At 48.8% G+C, this 10,052-nt stretch overlaps 1 long non-coding RNA gene across 1 annotated transcript; it reads left to right on the top strand.

The window, feature by feature from the left end:
• Positions 1 to 158: 158 nt before the first annotated feature.
• LOC122434850 lies at positions 159 to 7,849 on the top strand. The gene is made up of 3 exons (XR_006267477.1): positions 159 to 922; positions 6,346 to 6,496; positions 6,940 to 7,849. It is a non-coding gene; the product is annotated as an uncharacterized LOC122434850 (long non-coding RNA).
• Positions 7,850 to 10,052: the final 2,203 nt, after the last annotated feature.

The raw sequence follows: 10,052 nt of genomic DNA on the forward strand, positions 1-10,052 counted from the left end.
TTTGAGCAAGCTCCGGGAGTTGGTGATGGACAGGGAAGCCTGGCGTGCTGCGGTCCGTGGGGTCACAAAGAGTCAGACACAACTGAGCAACTGAACAAAGATGGCTCTGGTGCTAAAGAATCTGCCTGCAATGCAGGAGACGCAGGTTTGATCCCTGGGTGGGGAAGATCCCCTGGAGAAGGACATGACAACCCACTCCAGTATCCTTGCCTGGACAATCCCACAGATAGAGGAGCCTGGCGGGCTACCGTCCGTGGGGTCGCAGAGAGTCAGGCACAACAGAGATTCTTACTCGCCGTATCTGAAGCAGCGGCCCCAAAATTCTGCATTTCCCTCCCCTCCGAGGTGATACCGGTGCTCTGGGTCCATGGACCACAGATTTTGAGTGGCAGGTGCATTGAAACGAAATCTCCTGGATTGAGAACCTAGCCCTGGATTTGTTATTCAGATCCCCAGGTCACGTTACCATGTAGTCAGGGTCGCAAAACAAGAGACTGCAGCTTCCGTGGTGTCTCAGCAGTAACGAAGCCGCCCGCCAATGCAGGAGACACGGGCTCGATCCCTGGTCCGGGAAGATTCCCACGTGCCATGGGGCAACGAATCCCGGAAGCCGCAGCTACTGAAACCCTCGCGCCCTAGGAGGCCACAGTGCTCCACAAGAGAAGCCACCGCCGTGAGGAGTCCACACACCGCAACCAGAGAAGACCAAGGGCGGAAGAGCAGGCCACACAGAACTGAAGCCGCCTGATCTCTCTGCAGCTAAATGGCGCTGGGCTCAAAAAGGCAGGGCCGTCCGAAAACTCTGTCCTTCCGGAAAGAAGTGACTTCTTGTCCACGGCCGCCAGCGCTGCAGCAGAACGTGAAGAAACGGGTTTGCACAGGCTGTCTTGCGGAGAAACTACACATGGAGAAAGGTCCTTTGGTAAGTTCCCTGGCGGTCCGGAAGTTGAGACTCTTGCACTTCCAATGCAAGGGTCACGGGTTCGATCCCCGGTCAGAGAACTGACATCCCACATGCTTCAGGGCATGCCATTCTACATAAACAAAAAGAGTTTACAAATCTGTTTAAAAAGAGAGAAATATCTTTGGGCACTCTGGAGAAAGTACCAGCGAAGGACGTTTCCAGTTTCAAACTAGAGGGGGTGGTTAGGAATGGGCTTCTGCTGTGGCAGCTGCCCCGCTCCTGGTTTATTTGGGTGTCGGTCACTCAGCTGTGTCCAACTCTTTTTGACCCCATGGACTGTGGCCTGCCAGGGTCCTCTGTCCATGGGGATTCTCCAGGCAAGAATACAGGAGTGGGTTGCCATTTCTTCCCCCAGGGGTCTTCCCGACTCAGGGATCGAACCCAGGTCTCCCGCTTTGCAGGCAGCCTCTTTACCATCTGAGCCACCAGCTTTATGGTGGAACAAAAATGCAATAACTTTCTGTACCTCCCCCCCGACCCATCATTAACTATTCTTACTTGGATCATCATTTTGCTCCTCCCCTCCCCCACCTTGAGTTATAGTCTTCTCCTTGGAGGGAGCCGAAATAGAAAAAAAGCAAAGGCAAAAAAAAAAAAAAAGATTTCTAGCAAAAAGGTTCTGTTTCACACACACACACACACACACACACAAATCCACATTCATTTATGTGTTGAAAGAACTCCAAGATCCTGATGTGAAAACAGAAGAAAAGAAAAAGAAGCCCCACTTATAATGATGACGCTGAGCTCTTAAAGGCTTTCTTGTGCAGACAAGTGGCTTAAGAACTCAAGAGATGGAAGCCAAATCCTGCGTTCAGGCTGCAGGTCCCACTTGGATCATCCTCAGAGCTCCGAGTCACAAAAAATAATGCTCCCTGAAGCCATCAGCCCAGGACCGATCACACAGAGAGGACTTCCAAAAGCTACCACTGTGATGACTTGATAACACCCTCAGAAGTCGGTTCATTGCCGTCTTGATGTTTCACCCGTCCAACAATTAGCTCTTTTATTCCGCTTCTTAGCATTCCAGACATGCTGCCTATCGAGAAGACGTGGGGATAACTTAAAGATACGTGTGCACACACAGGCGGGGCCGCCGTGGAGATGTTGGAAACATCCCTGGAGAATTAACAGAATAACACATGCCAGGGAAAAAAAAAAAAAAGGACCAGCAATAGGAAAAGCAGAAAATAATGATTTATGAGAATCCGGGGCTTTTGCCAAAAATGACCTCAAGCAAGCAGCGCTTTAGGTAAATCATGTGTGGGAGGTTTCTGAGTGAAATATATCCAGTGTATGTGTTTGGGGCGGGGGAGGCAAAAGGTGAATTTGGGTGGGAGAGAGGCGTTAAGAGCGATGGGTTCCATGTCTGCATACGGCTGATTCACTTGGTTGTATAGCAGAGAGCAACATGACATTGTAAAGCAATTATACTTCATTTTAAACAAACAAAACAATAAAGTAACATGATGGCAGGGACGTCATCTCTCTTGTACCACAGAGCGGTCTGTCGCTGGCTTTGTGGTCAAAGACCCAGGGTCGACGGGGCCAGCCCACGCTATCTGCGTGAGCGCGGCCAAACACACAGTCTAGACGTGGAGATAGCGCTCTGATTAGAACCCGGCACGGAATCTCTGTAGGGAGTCCAGCTGCAAACATCAGGCTCCAGAGGCCGCCTGCCCTAGCTCACCTCCAGCAGACACAGGAAAACAGCTTAGGATGGCTGCTTTGGAAACCGGGAGCATATTTCCCTGGCAGGGGAGTTTCATTTGTCTGCTTGATCTTGGAGGGATTTTTTTTCTCAGGTGGGGTTGGTCCAAACTGTTCTGTCGGTCAGTCGTGCCTGCCTCTCTGCAACCCCGTGAACTGCAGCATGCCAGGCTTCTCTGTCCTTCAGTATTTCCCGGAGCTTGCTCAAACTCGTTCCCATCGAGTCGGGGATGCCATCCAACCATCTCATCCTCTGTCGTCCCCTTCTCCTCCCACCTCCAATCTTTCCCAGCATCACGGTCTGTTCTGACAAGTCTGTTCTTCGCATCAGGTGGCCAGAGTATTGGAGTTTCAGCTTCAGCATCAGTCCCTCCAATGAATATTCAGGGTTGATTTCCTTGAGGATGCACTGGCTGGATCTCCTTGCAGTCCAAGGGACTCTCAAGAGTCTTCTCCAGCAGCACAAATTCTAAAACATCAACTCTTTGGTGTTCAGCCTTCTTTATGGGCTATTTCTATCATATTCTTCACGCTCTATTGGTGTGATGTGTATCTGACAAAAATGGAAACCCACTCACGGCTTGACTTCAGTTGATCTTGTACTCTGTTATGATACCTCCTGCATGGCAGGCAGGTTCTTTACCGCTGAACCACCAGGGAAGTCCTTACCAGTCTTGTATTTAAAGAAAATGAGCCCCGAAGAGACAAAGTGATTAAACACAGGAAGCTGTCGGTCGGCTGGATTCAGAGTTCTTTTCTGAGACTGGAGACCGGAGGATGAGCAAAAAAAGAAAGGGATGGGAGTAGAGACTGAGGAAGGAGAGAAAGGGCAGACCAAGGGCAAGGATGCTACGAAGCAGAGGAGATGTGAGGGGGTCGCCCCGGGAAGGCAGGGAGGACCCCAGGAGACACTGACCACAGCGTTTCTGCTCCTGCTACTGGAATTCTTGGCTTTCCTCAGCCCACTCCCCGCCTGGGACTTCTGATCTCTTCCCTTGCATGCTTTTGTCCACTGCGTGGGAGGCGAGTTTCCGCTCCAGGAAAGTCGGTCCCGCCAGCGGTCGCCAGATTCTCGCCCGCAACATTTCCTGTGGCCTCCAGGAGACCACGACGCACAACTCGAATCCTTGTTGAGTTCTTTTAGGAAAAAGACAAATCTCCCTCACCTCCTTCCTGGGATTTCCCTGGTGAGGGGTGGGGGGTGGGGTAAGGGATGGATGCTGACTTCTTGTCCTCCCCTCCCTGGACCACGTCGTCTGTCCCTTTTCCTCCCCAGGAGGGCTGGCTGCTGTCCACATGAGAAGATGGATGGCCTGAAGCATCTGGCCGAGAGGTTCTCCAGAGCGTGGTCAGCAGGCTTGGGGCGGAACCCACGTTTGCAGCTCAGCTGCTGAGCCCAGAGTTGCTGACACCAGCGGGTTCTTCTGGGAAAACAACTGCTTCCCACAAACAGATTTTGGGGGGCAGAAAGGACCTTCCCTGTAAAGAAGGCTGAGTGCCGAGGTACTGATGCTTCTGAACTGTGCTGTTGGAAAAGGACTCTCAAGAGTCCCTTGGATTGCAATTGATGCTTCTGAACTGTGACATTGGAGAAAAGTCTCTTGAGACTTCCATGGACTGCAAGGAGATCTGACCAGTCCATCTTCAAAGAAATCAACCCTGAAGATCTCCTTGCTGTCCAAGGGACTCTCAAGAGTCTTCTCCAACATCACAGCTTGAAAGCATCCGTTCTTCTGTGCTCAGCCTTCTTTATGGTCCAACTCTCACATCCATACATGACTACTGGAAAAACCATAGCTTTGACTAGACGGACCTTTGTCGACAAACTGATGTCTCTGATTTTTAATATGCTGCCTAGGGTTGGTCATAGCTTTCCTTCCAAGCAGCAAGTGTCTTTTAATTTCATGGCTGCAGTCACTGTCTGCGCTTGATTTTTTGGAGGCAGTCACTTGGCCAAAATTCTCTTCTACACGAGGAAGCTCTCTCTCCTTAAGACTTTTCAGAGCTTGCCACGGCTCTTACAACGGATGATAGCGTTGACTCACAGTGGATGATATCATTGGCTCGATGCGTAAGATCCTAAATTGTGGTCCTTCTTTCCATCCCTGGTCTCACTCTTTTAACCCATCTCCCCTTTTGCCATGCCGTCCAGTCGCTGTCTCTCCTCCCCTTTCACCTTCGTCTGCTGGAGATCTTTGCACGTGTCATGTCTTCCGTGGGAGATCCATCTCCGGCCGGCCAGGCCAACCCACTCTCTCTGTTAACACGTTCTCCCCCAGCAACCTGTCGATTCGCCTCACAGCACCTACCCCAGTCGACTCATCTGATGTTCTCATGGCCCTGGCCGTGCTCACTTCGTAACCCGCCCAACCACCTAGCTTTGGATCTGGCATCGAGCAGGCATGTAACCGGAACAACAAGAATCTGACGGGTACAAGGGCTGCGCTGCGGAGCTGTTGAAAGAGTTCACTTATCAGGAACGGCCTGTCTTGGACGAGAAAGTTAAACAGGCAACCGCGTCCCTCAGGAGCTGCTCTGGTGGCCCCTGGTGATGATTCTCAAGAGCAGAGAACGTACTTGGGAAGCTCAGGCTCCACAGTTCGTGACTGCGTCTGAAGGGCTTCCTTATTCCACCCACGGAAACACACTGCATCTCATGCCTCTTTATTTTGTTTGTTCCGCATCTAAACACTGGCATCTGGAGCGTAAAGGATCAACGCTGTGCTTGTCTCAAATGATTTGAATGCTAATAACTGCCTAATTCTGTTCATGCCTCGGGGCTGACAAGCGTGTTGGGATCCATCTTCTCGAGCTGCCAGGAGTCAGGTTCCAGATGCCAAGTAGGGGGTGAGGTAGTTAATGAACGGTGAACATTCTTTCCCGGCTCGAATGGAACAGTTCTTTTCTTTAGATGTTCAAATGGAAGGATAGTTGATTTAACAGTGTTGCGTTAGCTTTGGGCATACAAAAAAGCGATTCAGTTAAGGATATATATATACATATATATCCATATATATATACATACCTGTCCGCAATGCGGGAGACATGGGTTCAATCCCTGGGTCTGGGAAGATCCCCTGGAGAACAGAATGGTTACCCACTCCAGTATTCTTGCCTGGAAACCTGATGAATCTCATGGACAGAGGAGCCAGGTGGGCTACCGTCCATGGGAGCCTCAAAGAGTTGGACATGAATAAGCAAGTAACACACACACACACACACATCATATAGGTTACTATAAGATACTGAATATAGTTCCCTGTGCTATATAGTAGGACCACGTTGCTTATCCTTCTTATATAAAGTAATGTGTATCTTCTAATTAAACTTCTAATTTAGCCCTCTCTCCCTTCCTTTTTGGGTTTCCCCGGTGGCTCAGATGGTAAAGAACTTGCCCACAATGCAAATTTTGGGTTTGATTCCAAGGGTCTGGAAGATCCCCTGGAGGAGGGCATGGTAACCCACTCCAGTATTCCTGCCTGAAGAATCCGATGGACGGAAGAGCCTCTTGGGCTACAGTCCACGGGGTGGCAAAGAGTCGGATATGAATGAGCGCCCAAGACTTTCTCCCTTCCTTTTCTTTGGCAACCAGAAATTTGTTTTCTAAGTCTGTGCATCTGTTTCTCTTTCGTAAATTAAGTTCATTTGTATTGCCTTTGATTCCTCTTCAGATTCTTTGAAAAGGAAGGCAACTTGGATCCACCATAGCTTTCTGGTTACATCCTGAAATGATGGGTTCCTGTTGTTCCATTTTCTCAAATGCTTCCACAGTGGTGTATGTTAGTGACTCTTGGAAGACGCAGCAGATGAAAAAAGGCTGTGGTATGTATGTGTATATTTGCATATGGAAGTCCATCAACATTAAATGTGTGTTTCTATGGTTGGTTTGGATCTAACAGATGAGTGGATAAAGAAGTTGTGGTACATATATACAGTGAAATATTGTGTGTGCATGTGTGCTAAATCACTAAGTCAAGACCCTCTCTTTGCAACCCCATGGACTGTAGCCCGCCAGGCTCCTCTCTCCATGATATCCTCCAGGCAAGAACACTGGAGTGGGTTGCCATGCCCTTCCCCAGTGGACCTTCTTGACCCTGGGAATCAAACATGGGTCTCCTGCACTGGCAGGCAGATTCTTTACCACCGAGACACCTGGGAATAGCTAAAAAAAAAACAAAAACAGAACACTAAAATTGTTTAACACTTGCAGGCGTGTTTGGCTGGTGTGTGCCAAAAAGACCTATTCATTCATTTCTGTCTTCCAGGCAACAGTCACATGAAAGTTGCAAGCCTACTCCTGCAAAAGTTTCTATTCTAATCCCCTGCAAGATGGGGGAGAGCCAGGTGGTTTCATCTCTGTCACAGAGGGATTTTCTTTTTCACTGACACAACCAACCATTGAAATCAATCATCTTCTAGCACAAGGCGTCCTTTGAAGGTGGGACAAGCTTTGTTGGTGTCCCAGTGTTGTGATGGTGAATTTTTCTCGACAGTCCCTTTGGGGGTAGAGAGCAAATTTGGCAGGTGCTGCCCATACATTAATTAATATGTGAGTTCATTCACTGCAAATCAATAAATGAATGCATTCAGGGCAAAGAGGAGTACCTGCCAATGTTATCCATCTCAAGGGTTTTAACAACTGTGTTTACCTTGGCAACAAACTGCAATTATTTTTCTGGGGAAATTTTTGTTCCCTAAAGAGATAATTTCCAGACTCTTTCCATGCAAGTTTTTTTTTTTTTAACTTTGTTGAGTCTTCATTGCCAGTCGTGGTGAGCGGGGGCTACTCTCCAGCTGGGGTTGGCAGGCTTATCATTGCTGTGGTTTCTCTCGTTGTGGAGCAGAGGGTCTAGGTACTCATCTTGTCAGGACCCCAGTCCTATGGGATCAGGGCCCACCCCAGTGACCTCATTCCACCTTCATCCCTGCTTCGAAGACTCTCATCTCCTAATACAGCCTCATTCTCAGGCCCTGAGGGTCAGAGCTTCAAGGTAAGGATTTTGCAGGGGACAGAATTCAGCCCACAGTAAGCTTCTTCTCTATAAACATTATGGTCCTTGGCCCATTTATTTTTTTAAACAATTTTTGGCTGCACCAAAGGGATCTTGACTTCTCTGGTGGTTCAGTGGTTAAAAAAAAAAAAAAAAAGAATCCGCCTGCCAATGCAGGAGATGCAGCTTTGATCCCTGGGTCGGGAAGATCCCCCGGAGAAGGGCATGGCAACCCACTCCAGTATTCATGCCTGGAGAATCCCATGGACAGAGGGGCCTGATGGGCTCTAGTCCATGCAGTCACAAAACAGTTGGACACGACTGAGCATACACACACACACACACACACACACACACACAGACACACACACACAGGAATTTTAGTTCTCCAACCATGGATCACACGTGTGCCCCCTGCCGAGAAGCATGGATTCTTAATAGTGGACCACCCCAAAGTCGCCCCATTAATTTCCCAGACTCAGATACCAGATACACACACACACACTTTGGTAGAAATACCCACGGGATAAACAGAACCTAATTAGCAATTTTATTTTTAGCTTGACAGTTACTCCTGGATTCACTGTTGAGGGCATTCGGCCCTCCAGAATATCTCGATGTGAGGTGGTCAACGAACTCACTGACGTTGTTTAGTCGCTAAGTCGTGTCCAACTCTTTAAGACTCACCAAAAGACATTTTCTTCACGAGCTTATGTGCAAACGCCTGTAAACTGGTGAAGAAGGGTCTGGATTTTGTCTTATATTTTATGATCTTGAAGTAAAAGTCACTTCAGTGCTCAGTAAATTCTAAGAAAATGAAGAACAGCCGTAAAAGACAGGCGATTGATGAAGAACGTCTAATGGGAGATACACCTGTTTTTCCAGGAGAGATTAATTCTGCTTCCTCCACGTTCGGGTAAAAGGATAATATCCCCGAAGAATGAAAATGCACATGGACTTTCTCTGTTTCTTGGAGTTCCTGTCTAGCAGGGTTAAGAAATCTGGAAAAGTGAATTCTCTGGCCACTGAACTGATAATTGCAAGGGAAGTATACGTAGAACCACATGTATGGGCCTCTCACCCAATCCACATTTCGGAAGACAATTCTTTTATTTCTTTTTTTAAACATAAATTTAACTGAAATATTGCCACTCATTCAAGAGCCCAGTCTTTAAAGAAAGTGAAACTATGCTTTGAGTGTGTGAAAGTGAAAGTCGCTCAGTCGTGTCCCCGTGCGACCCTGTGGACTATACAGTCCATGGAATTCTCCAGGTCAGAAGACTGCAGTGATAGCCCTTCCCGTCTCCAGGGGATCTTCCCAACCCAGGAATCGAACCCAGGTCTCCCACATTGCAGGCAGATTCTTTACCAACTGGGCTCACGGAAGCCCACTTGAGTGCATACCATTGCTAACTAATCCCATTTTCACGCTGATAAAGATACAGTGCTTAAGTGGCTTGCCAAATTTAAACAGTCCCTTGAGATTCACCTTAGGCTTTAATTCAGGATCAGTGACTCTACCAGGGCACTTTTGCCAAGACTCTTCCGATCTGCCATTTGTTGTTGTTCAGTCGATAAGTCACGTCCGACCCTTTGCAACCCCACAGACTGCAGCACACCAGGCTTCCTTGTCCTTCCCCATCTGCTGGAGCTTGCTCAAACTCATGTCCATCGAGTCGGTGATGCCATCCGACCATCTCATCCTCTGTCGTCCCCTTCTCCTCCCGCCCTCAATCTTTCCCAGCATCAGCGTTTTTCCAATGAGTCAGCTCTTTGCATGAGGTGGCCAAAGTATTGGAGCTTCAGCTTCAGCATCAGTCCTTCCAATGGATATTCAGGACTGATTTCCTTTAGGAGGGACCGGTTTGATCTCCTTGCAGTCCAAGGGATTAACTGTTCACAGCAGCACAACTGATGATAGCCAAGACGTGGAAATGCAACCAGACTGGTCCAAGTTATTGATGCCCTAGACACGCAGGAGGGCTGTGGAAACGGTGATGCCCCAGTGGGGGTTAGAAAGTGGAGATTCGGGGGCCACGGTTTCAGATGCGGTGGTGGTGTTCAGCACGCTAGGGGTGGCCCCGGAAAAGGAAGAGCTGAGGGACGTCAAGGGAAAGATGATTTGGGGTTCATGAAATCAAAGGGGACTGAGGGGTGGCAGGCCTGGCAACCCACTCCAGCATTCTGGCCTGGAGAATCCCGTGGACAGAAGAGAGCCTGGCGGGCTACAGCCCGTAGGATCGCAAGGAGTTAGACACGACCGAAATCCCTTTGCACGCACACACATTGAAGACGACTCAGGGGGAGCAGGTCTGAGCTTTTACAAACTTCACAAAACATTAGAATCCTAACGACCCAACCTGAATACCACTGGCGTTCTCAGCTGG

The sequence above is a fragment of the Cervus canadensis genome, chromosome X, assembly GCF_019320065.1.
Source record: "Cervus canadensis isolate Bull #8, Minnesota chromosome X, ASM1932006v1, whole genome shotgun sequence".
Lineage (NCBI taxonomy): Eukaryota > Metazoa > Chordata > Mammalia > Artiodactyla > Cervidae > Cervus > Cervus canadensis.